Source organism: Bos grunniens, chromosome 12, assembly GCF_055505025.1.
Source record: "Bos grunniens cultivar Pamir isolate PY7600 chromosome 12, Bosgru_T2T1.0, whole genome shotgun sequence".
NCBI classification, from domain to species: Eukaryota; Metazoa; Chordata; class Mammalia; order Artiodactyla; family Bovidae; genus Bos; species Bos grunniens.
In genome coordinates, this window is record NC_141176.1 from 42,517,886 (window position 1) to 42,533,502 (window position 15,617).

The window sequence follows — 15,617 nt, forward strand, 5'->3', positions numbered from 1 at the left end:
AAAATCAAGGAAAATAATTTAGAGTACATGTTTTCTAAAGCTATGGTAAATGCTAAGGGTCTGTTGTCTTCTGCTAGTGATATTCCCATATACTGTCATTTAAGAAGACAGCCTATCTGAGGATTTATACTAGTTTACTATGAAATGGGCTTCCCTAGTGGCTCAGATGGTTTAGAATCCTCTTGGAGTGTGAGAGATCTGGGTTCAATCCTTTGGTTGGGAAGATTCCTTTGAGGAGGGCATGACAACACACTCCAGTATTTTGCCTGGAGAATCCCCATGGGCAAAAGAGCCTGGCAGGCTACAGTCCTGGTTTACAAAGAGTCAGACACAACTGAGCAACTAAGCACTGCCCTACTAAATATTGTTTTGAAAATGACTACAGTTAAAAGGTTTTCCTTTATTTCCTTGATTTTCAGGTCTGCTTTTATTTTCTTAATTTTCCTTTCAGGCAGCACTTTACTATTTACAGACCAAGCTAAATATATATGATTAAAAAGGCTAACACAGACAAGCAAAACATTTATAAGAAAAATAGATCAGACATTTAAACTCATGGCTAAGGAAACTATGTGAAGCCCTTGGTTTATATACAAAGGAAAGAAAGATAAAAAATAAGATAGATCCCTGTGAATCACAGAAATGCAACACTTCTAAACCCCAAATATTTCCTCTAGGGAATAACGACCTTAAATATATTTATAATTTTTATAGCCCTTGACCTAACAATAATATAATTAATAAACACGTATACCATACACCCCCCCTCCAAAGTGGGAGTCTCCTTGCCTCAGGAGATTAGTGGCAGAGGATAGTGGTACTTTCTAGGAATAGGCCCACTCTCAAGTATATTTTATATCAGTTTCTTTTCGTTTATTTTGTTAGGTAGTTAAATAGGCAAAGAGAGTCCAGAATGGTGGTGGCTAAAAGACAAGGAAGGGAAAAGCCCATGAAAATAGAACAAAGGAAGGCCTGAGGATCATATTGAGAACCTAAGGTAAAACAAACAGGCCTCCTGTCCAGCCCAATTGACATAGGGCAGGTTCAGGGGGAGGAGAAAAAACGACAAAAAAAAGAGACAAAATTGGGGTGGGAGACCTCTCATCTCTCCCCATCTTTTGGGTCGGCGTACCGTCATATCTTGAAGATGTATTTTCCTTTACTTTCTGAATAAAACTGAGCTGTAACATGGAGCTGCAACACTGATCCATCTGAGGGCTGTAATGCTAGTCTGTCTATCCCAGGGTTGTAATGCTGGTCCACCTGTCACTTCATATTTTTGTTGCAGTGAGACAGAACTGAGGAAATTACAAACTCCCCCAACAATGTGTTTTAGGGTTTAGCCATTTAGAGGAAACATTGCTATTTAGACCATTTTAGAAATCGCAAAGAGCTTAATGACAATAAAACTAAAATTGAACATGATTTGTGTATAAAGGAAACTTTCAAACACTATAGATTTCAGTTTCTTTCCCAAATCATACAATATAAAGTTCAAATTCACATTTGTAATAGACATATTGGAAAAATATTTTTCAGACTAAAATAAAGTCATTTGCTCCATTATTTTATTTCCAGCAATTTGTCTAAAGTATATTAAACATGGTATTTCAGAAATTATTTTTATTCCCTCTGGAAAGTTTAAGGAGTTAGAAGAATTTAACGTCTTAGAGGACTAACCCTTTTCCCCCTTTAACCTGACTTTTCTCTTGATGTAAATATCATTTATATTAAGAAGACAGTCATTAACTGCAAATCTCCATTCTTTAAAAGAAACAGAAAAGTCAATGATTCAGGAAAAGGAACAGAGAATGTGCATTACCAATTGAGACTTGGATGTTAAATAGTGGGAATATTTTGTTGTTGTTTAGTCACTAAATCATATACTACTTTTGTGACCCCATAGACTATATCCCACCAGACTCCTCTGTCTATGGGATTTCCCTGAGAAGAATACTGGAGTGGGATGTTATTTCCATCTTCAAGGGATCTTCCCGACAGTTAAGGAATTCACTCCTCTTGTACTTCAGGGCTGTTCTTTACCACTGAGCCAATCAAACTAACACTAAAACTTAATGAAGACTCTCTTGATATTACAAGAAATTGCTAACCTGGACTATAGACTCATGGCATCAGAGTCTTGCTTTTATTTATTAGTTGGGTTCTTTGGATTTATGTATCCTTCCTTAACAAGATGAAAGAACTTGTTAACTTGTTCCTTTGGGACTGTCTTGTAAAATGAAATAAAACAAAGAAACATTCCAACAAATGTTATATTCTTATCAAGAATTTTGGAATGAATCATACACAGTGTGATAAATGGTATAACTAAATAGCAGCATTTAGGTATAGAAAATGGATTAATTACATGTAGAAAAAAGTTTTTTAAGAAAAGCATGGTACTCATATTTAGTTTCAGTATCTTTTATTAGGACATATTATCATCTTATGCTCAAGTAAGAAAAAAATCAACATATACCAGTGGTTTAAAACTCCTTGGGTTCATTACATCAGTTTGGTTATGGCTCTACTGGGCTTGCCTGGGAATTCATGGCAACATTTGGTTGGATTTGATTTAGTTCTACATGTCTTCTCATCCTATTATCACAGCAGAAGTCGAACACTCAAGGATGATTTCAGAACGTAGTGCATGATATAACTGTGTAATCATATTTAAATTTATAGCTTAAACATGTCATATATTACATGCATTTGCATGCCATTGGCCAAAATCAGTTATGTGGTTAGCTCGGAATCAATGAGCCAGAAAAATACATTTTTCCTGCATAGAGGCATGATGGTATTATGTAGGGAACTTAAAAGCATGAGCAAAATGTGAGCAAGTACAAACAAGAATTGGTACATCATAGTTTGGTGTAAGACAGGTCCTATTTAGATATAATATTAGTGTTATGCAGTATTTTTGTTACCGATTATCCTATTTTATGTAAAAATGGAGTTCTGTGTACTGATTTTGTCTAGTGTCTTTTACAAAATCCAAATAGTAGAGCTCTCAGTCTCTTAACTATAGTTACAAGTTTTCTGTGATCATATACATAAAACAGTATTGCTCTCCTTAATGTGTTCAGCTGTGAACACATGCACACAGAGTTCTACAAATACATAAGATTTATAAAAGTTAGAAAAACCAGAGATCAAATTGTCAACATCCATTAGAACACAGATAAAGCAAGGTAATTTGAAAAAAAATATCTATTCCCCCTTCATTGACTACACTAAATCCTTTGACTTGTGGATAACAACAAACTGTGGAAAATTCTTAAAGAGATGGGAATACCAGACCACCTAACCTGTCTCTGAGAAACCTGTATGCAGGTCAAGACATGACAGAACCAAACATGGAAAAACTGACCACTTCCAAATTGGAAAAGAATACAACAAGGCTATATATTGTCACCCTGCTTATTTAACTTATATGCAGAGTACATCATGTGAAATGCTGGGCTGGATGAAGCACAAGCTGGAATCAAGATTTCCAGGAGAAATGTCAGTAACCTCAAATATGCAGTTGACACCACTTTAATGGCAGAAAGTGAAGAGGAACAAAAGTGCCTCTTGATGAAGGTGAACGAGGAGAGTGAAAAAGCTGGCTTAAAACTCAACATTCAAAAAACTAAGATAATGGCATCTGGTCCCATCACTTCATGGCAAATACATGGGAAAACAATAGAAACAGGGACAAACTTTATTTTCTTTGGCTCCCAAATCACCACAGATGGTGACTGTAGCCACGAAATGAAAAGACTCCTGCTTCTTGGAAGAAAACTAATGATGAAACTAGATAGCATATTAAGAAGCACCAGACATCACTTTGGCAACAAAGGTCCAGTACTTAAAGCTATAGTTTTTCCAGTAGTCATGTACAGAGGTGAGTGTTGGACCATAAAGAAGGCTGAGTACCAAAGAATTGATGCTTAAGGACTGTCATGCTGGAGAAGACCCTTGAGAGCCCCTTGAACAACAAAAGATCAAATCAGTCAATCCTAAATAAAATCAATCCTGAATACTCATTGTAAGGACTGATGCTGAAGTCAAAGCTCTGATTCTTTGGCCACCTGATGTGAAAAGCTGACTCATTGGAAAAGACCCTGATGCTGGGGAAGATTGAGGGCAGGTGGAGAAGGGGGAAACAGAAGATAGTTGGATAGCATCATTGACTCAATGGACATCAGTTTGAGCAGACTCTAGAAGATAGTGAAGGACAGGGAAGCCTGGTGTGCTGCAGTCCATGGGGTCACAAAATGTCAAACACAATTGAGCAACTGAACAACATCAACAACAATAAAACACAATTTTGGAACATAAGATAGTTTGACCTTTTAAAAAATTCTCAATAAAATGTTTTGCCTTCGCAAAAGAAAAATGCTTTTCCTAAATCTCTATCCAAGCTGCTGCACTGGTGTTCTCTTTTCTCCCGGTATTGTCCACAACGCTGAAACAAGTTGTATATTTTTTCTTTTTTTTTTTTGCTATGATAGAAAGTTGTTTTCCACTAAGAATACACCAACAAAAAATTCCTGCACTGAACAGGAGTACTTAAATTTAACCTGGTAGAATGATATTAAATTATTCCTTTGTCCTTCCCTGTTTAACTATTACATAATCATCTTGATTTGAAAGTTACCAACAGTATCCAGACAAGGCATAGAAGATCTAGAGAGCTAGATTGTTTGTTAAGAAAAATCCAGAGAAGATTAATGGATTGAAAAAAGCATTCATTACAGAGGCCCATGACACTTAGGGTAGGATAAATTGTTAAAAGACAGAACACTGAGCAGTCAGGTAGAATGGGGGCTTAAGCTATTGTACCATGATGGACTGGAATGGGTGAATTTAACTCAGATGACCATTATATCTCTTACCATGGGCAGGAATCCCTTAGAAGAATGGAGTAGCTATAATAATCAGCAAAAGAGTCTGAAATGCAGAACTTGGATGCAATCTCAAAAACGACAGAATGATCTCTGTTCGTTTCCAAGGCAAACCACTCAATATTATGGTAATCCAAGTTTATGCCCCAACCAGCAACACTGAAGAAGCTGAAGCTGAATGGTTCTATGAAGACTTACAAGACCTTTTAGAACTAACACCCCAAAAAGATGTCCTTTTCACTATAGGGGACTGGAACGAAAAAGTAGAAAGTCAAGAAACACCTGGAGTAACAGGCAAATTTGGCCTTGGGGTACAGAATGAAGCAGGGCAAAGGTTAATAGAGTTTTGCTGAGGAAACACACTGGTCATAGCAAACACCCTCTTCCAACAACACAAGAGAAGACTTTACACATTGACATCACCAGATGATCAAGGCCGAAATCGGATTGATTATATTCTTTCCAGCCAAATTGGAGAAGCTCTACACAGTCAGCAAAAACAAGACCAGGAGCTGACTGTGGCTCAGATCATGAACACCTTATTGCCAAATTCAGACTTAAATTGAAGAAAGTGGGGAAAACCACTAGACCATTCAAGTATGACCTAAATCAAATCCCTTAGGATTATACAGTGGAAGTGAGAAATAGATTTAAGGGACTAGACTTGATAGACAGAGTGCCTAATGAACATGGATGGAGGTTCAAGACATTGTATAGGAGACAGGGATCAAGATCATCCCCAAGAAAAAGAAATGCAAAAAAGCAAAATGGCTGTCTGAGAATGCCTTAGAAATAGCTGTGAAAAGAAGAGAAGTAAAAAGCAAAGAAGAAAGGGAAAGATATATCCATTTGAATTCAGACTTCCAAAGAATAGCAAGGAGAGATAAGAAAGCCTTCCTCAGCAATCAATGCAAAGAAATAGAGGAAAACAACAGAATGGGAAAGACTAGACATATCTTGAAGAAAATTAGAGATACCAGGGGAACACTTCATGCAAAGATGGGCTCAATAAAGGACAGAAATTGTAGGGACCTAATAGAAGCAGAAGATATTAAGAAGAGGTGGCAAGAATACACAGAACAACACTACAAAAAAAGATCTTCATGCCCCAGATAATCATAATGTTGTGATCACTCACATAGAGCGAAACATCCTGAATGTGAAATTAGGTGGGCCTTAGTAAGTATCACTACAGAGCTCAAGTAGGTGATGGAATTCCAGTTGAGCTATTTCAAATCCTAAAAGATGACGCTGTGAAGGTGCTGTACTCAATATATCAGCAAATTTGGAAAACTCATCAGTGGACACAGGACTAGAAAAGGTCAGTTTTCATTCTAATCCCAAAGAAAGGCAATGCCAAAGAATGCTCAAACTATCACACAGTTGCACTCATCTCACATGCTAGTAATGTAATGCTCAAAATTCTCTAAGTCAGGCTTCAGCAATATGTGAACCACGAACTTCCAGATGCTCAAGCTGGTTTTAAAAAAGGCAGAGGAACCAGAGATCAAATTGCCAACATCCATTGGATCATTGAAAAAGCAAGAGATTTCCAGAAAAATATCTATTTCTGCTTTATTGACTATGCCAAAGCCTTTGACTGTGTGGATCACAATAAACTGTGGAAAATTCTGAAAGAGCTGGGAATACCAGACCACCTGACCTGCCTCTTGAGAAACCTGTATGCAGATCAGGAAGCAACAGTTAGAACTGAACATGGAACAACAGACTGGTTCCAATTAGAAAAAGGGGTACATCAAGGATGTATATTGTCACCCCGCTTATTTAACTTATATGCAGAGTATATCAAGAGAAATGCTGCATTGGAAGATACACAAGCTGGAATCAAGATTACCAGGATAAATATCAATAACCTCAGATATGCAGATGACACCATCCATATGGCAGAAAGTGAAGAACTAAAGAACCTGTTGATGAAAGTGAAAGAAGAGAGTGAAAAAGTTGGCTTAAATCTCAACATTCAGAAAACTAAGATCATGGCATCCAGTTCCATCATTTCATGGCAAATAGATGGGGAAACAGTGGAAACAGTGTCAGACTTCATTTTTCTGGGCTCCAAAATCACTGCAGATGGTGATTGCACCCATGAAATTTAAAGACACTTACTCCTTGGAAAGAAAGTTATGACCAACCTAGACAGCATATTAAAAACCAGAGACATTATTTTGCCAACAAAGGTCTGTCTAATAGAGGTTATGGTTTTCCCAGTGGTCCTGTATGGATGTGAAAGTTGGACCATAAAGAAAGCTGAGTGCCAAAGAATTGCTACTTTTGAACTGTAGTGTTGGAGAAGAATCTTGAGAGTCCCTTGGACTGCAAGAAGATCCAACCAGTCCATCCTAAAGGAAATCAATCCTGATTATTCATTGGAAAGACTGATGCTGAAGCTGAAACTCCAATACTTTGGCCACCTGATGCGAAGACCTGACTCATTTGAAAAGACCCTGATGCCAGGAAAGATTGAATGCGGGTGTAGAAATGCATGACAGAGGATGATATGGTTGGATGGCATTACCGACTCAATGGACATGAGTTTGGGTAAATCGGGGAGTTGGTGATGGACAGGGATGTCTGGTGTGCTGCGGTTCATGGGGTCGCAAAAGGTCAAACACGACTGAGAGACTGAACTGAACTGAATTGAACATGCACGCCTAGGTTAATTTGACCTCATTAAGTCACATTAACTGTATCCCAAGTATGTTGCACACTGCTGAGTTTCTGTTATACCTAATATTCAAGGTAAAGGCCAATATGCTGATGTTAAAATCCTTATTTTTACATAGGGATTGCTTATAAAATGTACAGAGAAGACATAATAAAATTACTGAAATATCATATTTGTTAGTTTTCTGGGAACAGGCATCAACCTTACCCTAGGTAAAATGTATTCAGGTATGTTTATTATATTTGAATTAGGCTTTTTTTTTTTTTTTTTCTGGGAAATTATAGTTTTTTTAGACCACTACTATTCCATGAACACAGCCTTTAACATTTTACTTTTTCTGAGTCTTCAATTTATTTGCTTTGCTCACCTTATATGAGTGTCTACTATATGTAGGCATTTGTTTAATATGAAGTATAATTCACATATATACATATATGTATGTTGGCATTTTAATTTCTATCAATAATATTATATTATGCCACAATCCCCATTTACAACATATTGGATACTGATATAAGTAGAAATGTATCAATACTCTGGTGTGAGTCTCTGTGTGGTGGTTTAGTCACTAAATCATGTCTGACTCTTGTGACCCCATTGACTGTAGGCCACCAGGCTCCTCTGTCCATGGGATTCTCCAGGGAAGAATACTGGAATGGGTTGCCATTTCCTTCTCTGTATCTATATGTTGAATTCTAATGCCCACTGTGATAGTATTAGGAGGTGGGACTTTGGTAGGACAGACTTTGGCCACCTGATGAGAAGAGCTGACTCATTGTAAAAGACCTTGTTGCTGGGAAACATTGATGGCATAAGGAGAAGAGGGGTGACAGAGAATGAGATGATTGGATGGCATCATGAACTCAATGGATATGAGTTTGAGCAAACTCCAGGAGCCAGTTAAAGCTGAAACTCCAACACTTTGGCCACCTCATGCAAAGAGTTGACTCACTGGAAAAGATCCTGATGCTGGGAGGGATTGGGGGCAGGAAGAGGAGGGGACGACAGAGGATAAGATGGTTAGATGGCATCACCGACTCAATAGACTTGAGTTTGAGTAAACACCAGGAGTTGGTGATGGACAGGGAGGCCTGGTGTGCTGAGATTCATGGGGTTGCAAAGAGTTGGACATGACTGAGTGACTGAACTGAACTGAACTGAAGCCTGGTGTGTTGCAGTCCATGGGGTCACAAAGAGTCAGACACATCTGAGTGACTGAACAATAACAACAGTATATCTGTACTTATTCCTTTTTTTTGCTGTTGCATTTCACTACCGGTTATACATAGTTGATAGATGTTTGTATTGATTTCAGTTATTAATTGTCACTATAAAAGCTGCCATAAACAATCATGTACATATCTTTGGGTAAAACCTTATATCATGATGACGCCATTATATAGCAAGAATATTTTTAACTTTTTGGGAAACTATGAACTGTTTACCAAAGAAATTTCAGCATTTTGCATTCCATGGTAGTGCTGTTTCACATTCTTGCCAAGATTTGTTATGGTCTGTTTTCATTTCAGTCATTTTAACAAGGGTTTAGAGGTATCTTATTTTGGATTTAATTTATACTTTCCGTATATTGATGCTGAGCATCTTTTCATGTGATTATGTGTCATCCACTTATCTTCTTTGGTGAATTGTCTATTCAATTATTGTACCTAGTTAATAAAAAATAATCTTTTTAATTGAGTTTTGTGGAGAAATATTAATTATTATTTTTCATATTCCTATCCAGCAGTTCTAGTACCAGTGAATTATCTTGTCTTTTTTTTACAAAATAAGCTGAACATACAACTGGTTTACCATTCTCTTCCATTCTGTGATGGAAGTAATTTTCATGTCTTTTTTCTAATCATTCTGGATAGAACTTTATTCCTTTCATTAATCTTCTCAAATAACCAAATTTTGATTTTATTAATTTTTATATTATTTCATTTCTCTGTTTTCTTTATCATTGTTTTTCCATTCCTATTTGTATAATTTCATAAATAGTACTTTCTTTGGAGTTATATGTTTGGAAAAGACTGATGCTGGGATGGATTGGGGGCAGGAGAAGAAGGGAATGACAGACGATGAGATGGTTAGATGGCATCACTGACTCGATGGACATGAGTTTGAGTGAACTCCAGGAGTTGGTGATGGACAGGGAAGCCTGGCGTGCTGCAATTCATGGGGTCACAAAGAGTCGGACATGACTGAGCAACTGAACTGAAATGAACTGAACATGTAATCTAAGGTCATTGTTCTAAGAACCATCTAATCTTTAATGTAAGTGGTTGGTGGTATAAATACCCCAACAAACACTGCTTAGCTATTCTCTGAAAATCATATGTTGTATTATATTTAAATTCAAAGTTAAATATTTGCTCAAAATAATTTCTTATTCATTTTTAAATTATTTAGATTAATTTTAATTATGTTCCATATAATGAGGATTTTTCAGACTTTCTGTTAGCTGTTTCTATTATAATCCCATAATTGTTAGAAATATATTGTATCACTTGAATTTTTAAAAAATTATCAAAGCTTGTTGCATGGCTCATATTATCATATGTTGTTGAGTTGCTTATGTGCACTCATAAATAAATGTGCATTCTATTGTATTGTATGGGATCTCCCATAAATGTTAGTTAGGTCAAGTTGATGAATAGTCATTTTATATATTCTCTTATAGATTTTCTGAAATTGTTCTATTATCTATGGAGAGGAAATGTTGAATTTAACTATAATTATGGTTTCTCTTTTTTCTTTGAAATTCTTTCAATTTTTTGCTTCACATATTATGTCCTCTTGAGTAACTGACAGATGTATTCTTATGAAATTACCTTTTAATTTTTGTATGATTTAAATAAAGTGCCTCCAGATTTCTTTTGATTGATACCTGTTATATTTTTCCCCCTTCGTTTCTTTGAAAATACATTTTTCTTTATATTTAAAGAGGATGTCTCTAGATAACATATTGTGGGTATTTTTTTTTTCCACAGTGTGATAAGTCCTGCTTTTTAATTGGGCATTTACATTATTTCTATTTCACTTGATAATTAATATTATTTTGTTTTTCACCTTTCTTAGATTGTTTCTTATGCTATGATTATATCCTTTGTTCGCTTATTAGATTAACACTTTATTTTTTCTTGTTTTCATGGGTTTCAGAAATTTGATTATGATGCAACCAAAAGTGTTCATGTTCCTTTTTTACAGATTTTATTGAGCTTCTTGGATCAGTTCATGAAAGTGAAAGTGAAAATGAAAGTGTTAGTAGCTCAGTCCTGTCTGACTTTTTGTGACACCATGGACTGTAGCTCACCAGGCTCCTCTGTACATGGGATTCTCCAGGCGAGAATTCTGGAGTGGGTTGCCATTCCCTTCCACAGGGGATCTTCCTGACCAAGGGATTGAACTACAATCTCCTGCGTTGCAGGCAGATTCTTTACCGTCTTAGCTAGTTTTAATCAAACGTGAAAAGTTTTCAGGCATTATTTCTTTATGTTTTTTCTCTTCTTTCTCTCCTCTCCTCTAAGGACTCCAATCACATATAGATTAGGCACCTTGAAATTTTCCCACAGCTGACCAACGCTTTACTCTTTATCTCTTACTCTTGCTTGTTTATCTATTTTGGAATTTTTCTCATTGTGATGACCTCACCTTCAACTGGAGAAGGCACTGGCAACCCACTCCAGTACTCTTGCCTGGAAAATCCCATGGACGGAGTAGCCTGGTAGGCTGCAGTCCATGGGGTGCTAAGAGTCGGACACAACTGAGCGACTTCACTTTCATTTTCATGCATTGGAGAAGGAAATGGCAACCCACTCCAGTGTTCTTGCCTGGAGAATTCCAGGGACAGGGGAGCCTGGTGGGTTGCCATCTGTGGGGTCACACGGAGTCAGACACGACTGAAACGACTTAGCAGCAGCAGCGGCACCTTCAACTAAGGTTTTGCTCTTCATTGGCTAATCTGCTGTAAAGCCAATCTAGTTAATCATTTTTCATCGTCCAGTGAATCTCTGCTTGCTCTATCTTTCCTTACACTGAAATAATCTTTGTGTATTTTCCTATTGAAAATAGAAGACTCACATATAGATATCACAAATAAAAACATAAAAATATCATCATGGGAATTCCCTGGCAGTCCAGTGGTAAGACTCCACATTCCCAGTGCAGGGAGTTCGGGTTCAATTCCTCTTCAGTGATCTAAGATCCCAAATTCTGTGTGGTGCAGCCAAAATATAAAAGTCATCAGTGTTATTACTGTATATTACAGTTTCTAAAGAGCTGAAGACAATTTCTTAACAAGCAAATAAATTATTCAGACATTCATAGAGCAGTTTCTTGTTTAATGTGGGACACATATTTCCCCTGTTTTCTTCTTATGAGAAAATGATAGAAGAAAGAACAACACCTCTAGTAATGTTCAAACTTTTTAAAGATTTCAGGAAAAGATTTCTCATGTTCACCTTAAAAATTATGCATTGTATCTGATTATTCTTAATATTATAAGTTAAAATATTTCAGACTGATTTTTTTTCCTGGTATGTTTTACCTTTTACTCAGTGCTTTATAAAACATTAACTTTTAATTATCTTAAGACCTGACAAGATTAAAGACTTTTCATTTATCTATGACCATATGAATAATTTAAATAATAAATTCACTAATTTAAACTGACAGCAGTTGGAGTTTTATTCCACAACACTTGAGTGTGGAAAAAATTACTTGGGGAATGCAACTTATCACATGCTTTGAGAAACCTCCTAGGTTAAAATATTTAAAATTATAAAATTAATACACTCTTCAGAAAACCTTTCTTATCCAAACTAATAATAAACATGCATTAAATCTCATACAGATCAAAAACTTGCAAAGACTATATTTTAAAGGAGTGTTTTGATTCTGAATGTGATTTTTGCTTTACACTGTAATTTAGATCTGGTAATTTAGATCTTCTGCTTTTACAATCCACACGTGACAGGAAGGTGGCAGAGTCTTGTTCCCTTGTAAAGTGGGAAATTGAATCAGAAGTACTGCAAATAAAACAAACCTCTAAAAGACGCAGATATCAAACCTCGAAGTTATAGTTGGTGGGGATACTTGTTTGCTTTGATCTTAGAGTAAATAAACCAGAGTCAGTGCACATAGTGTCCTGTTGTGAGATTTCAAAATGCTTCTAGAGGAAATGAATGCACTTATATATAAGCATGGAGAAGGAAATAGCAACCCATTCCAGTATTCTTGCCTGGAGAATTCCCATGGACAGAGGAGCCTGGCAGGCTATCGTCCGTGGGTTGCAAAGAGTTGGACAAGACTGAGTGACTCAGAACATATAAGAAAAAGTAATTTCAACTGATTGTGAAAAAAAAAGTTCACAATAAAATTTTAAAAAGGCGGGGGACGGGGGGACAACCTAGCCAAACACACAAAATACAATCCAAAATATAAAATTGAGTTGTTGTTCAGTCACTAATTCGTGTCTGACTCTGCTACTCCATGAACTGTAGCCTGCCAGACTTGCCTGTCCTTCAGTATTTCCCAGAGTTTGCTCAAACTCAGGTTCATTATTTCGATGATGCCATCCAAACATCTCATCCTTTGCCACCCTCTTCTCCACCTTTCCTCAATCTTTTTCAACATTAGAGTGTTTTCCAATGAGTTGGCTCTTCACATTAGGTGGCCAAAATTTTGGAACTTCAACTTTAGCATCAGTCCTTCCAGTGAATATTCAGGGTTGATTTCCTTTAGGATTGACTGGTTTGATCTCCTTGCTGTCCAAAGGGACTCTCAAAAGTCTTCTCTAGCACCACAATTGGAAATTATCAATTCTTCAGCACTCAGCCTTCTTGATGTTCCAACTCTCACATTTGTACATGACTACTGGAAAACCCATAACTTTGACTATATGGACCTTTGTCAGCAAAGTGATGTCTCTGGTTTTTAATATGTCTCCTCTTTCACCTTCATCAAGAGGTTCTTTAATTCCTCTTATCTTTCTGCCATTAGTGTGGTATCACCTGCATATTTAGGGTTATTGATATTTCTCCTGACAATCTCCAGCTTTAAAAACTGGAGATATTGAAATAGTATCATTTATGGTATAGCTCTTCATATTTAATGTAATTAAGCACACATAGGATGATGTCAAAATATTCTAAAGAGTCAGTAGTTTTCAGAAATTATAAATGAGGTTTACAAATAATCAAATTTAATAAAAAAAAAAACCATGGTAACTGGTAATTAGAAGTTGACTTATAGTTTAATTAATATTAGGGAGAAATGAAGAGTTATGTGGTGAAGTGGAAGATTATTCTGTAAGGACATCAATGAAGACTAAAAGACATAAAAATAAAAGAAAGGAAATTATGAAAGGAAAACTTATCAGACACATGGATTGAAAAGATACTGCCCTAAGTATTTCTGGACAAGGGTGTTTGGCTGAAAATGATAATGCTAAAGCTCAAAATAACTCTTGGTGAAAATGTTTTACATACAAACATAAGTTAGGAATTCTGAAAATACTTGAGATGGATTATAGGGTTGAACACAAAAGCAAATGAATTGCAGGTAATGATAGCCAAGTTTTTCCACTCTCGTAGAGTAAACATTTCAAATAGCAATGGGAGGGAGAAAGCTAGAATTAAATTTGTGTTGGTGAATTAGAATTGGAGACTCATACATACACATACCATTTATCTATCATCTATCTACCATTTATCTTTCTATTATCTGGCTATCCGTTTTGTCTATGTTTGAGTTCATACCAACACCTCTAACTCCAATTCAATATCCAAGGAGTTTTATCCTTAGTTTGTATTATGCTGCCTTTTTTCCCCAATGTTCTTTTACCACGCTTGCAAAGTCTTTCTTTGACAATGAGAAATCTAATTCCCATTAACCCCAAAATAGTTGTGCATTTGCTTAATAGCCTCATATGTCCCAATCAAGCTAGTTACCTCTGACTTCTGGCTCTGCCGTTGATTCTTGATGCTCATGTGGCCTTTTCTATGGCCCCATCATTCCCTTGGTCTTTGGCTAAGCTGCCACTTCCAAATAGAGAGAAGAAAAGGTGAATTAGAACAAAGGAAAGAGATGGATGGAGAATCAGGGGAGCATATATAAGTACAATATACCTATAATTTTCTTAAATTATCTAATTTTTTTTAAGCTTCACAGTCCATTCTGGTTCTATATTAGTATGGCTTATGTAAATTAAAACTTCATTATAATAAAATGAATTTGTGTCATTCTTCATAAAGAATAGAATGTAGAATTTCTCATTTTACAGTGTCTGGAAAATGTAGACAATATTCTCTATCTTTAGTCTCTGCTGATTAGGATGAAATGGCCCCTGCATAGCACACCTGGTCTTTCTGAAAAAGGACTCTACTTTTGTTGTTCCAAGTTTGAAACACAAGAGTCACTGACAAGACTGGAAGCTTATGTTTCAACTGTTTTCCAGTGTTTCAGCCCGTGGATGCACCATGCAGTCAATTAATTTAAGTTCTATTGAAGGGACCTGTAAATTCCTCTTTTTTTCCTAATTTCTGGAAGCTCTCAAAAACCTTTCTGATTATCATTTATACCTGTGTTTCTGTATCTGAGAAACTTCTTATTCTTATAATCAAATTATAAACCTACACATTCCAAAATAAAACATGTGATATGATTTTATTTTATCATGGAGCCTAGAAGCTTCTAATAACAGTTACACAATGTAAGTCATTTATGAAAGTAAAGATGTCAAAGGCATTAGTTAATTGCTTGGGATCAGAAATCACTAAATATTTCAAAACAAATTTACATTTTACAGGTAAACATACATTAATACCTAAATACATATTCTAGAATTTTCTCTTACATTTTTTGTAGGGAAGTGATGACCATTAGTGATGGTCCCAATATCATAAGGTATTTTCTGTATTTGGAATGGAAAAACTATTAAGCAAAAACCTAGTCCACTATATGACGAAGACAAGCTTGCAGTAAAACCATATAAGAATTTGATATTTATATAAAAATAACTAAAATTAATCTGAACA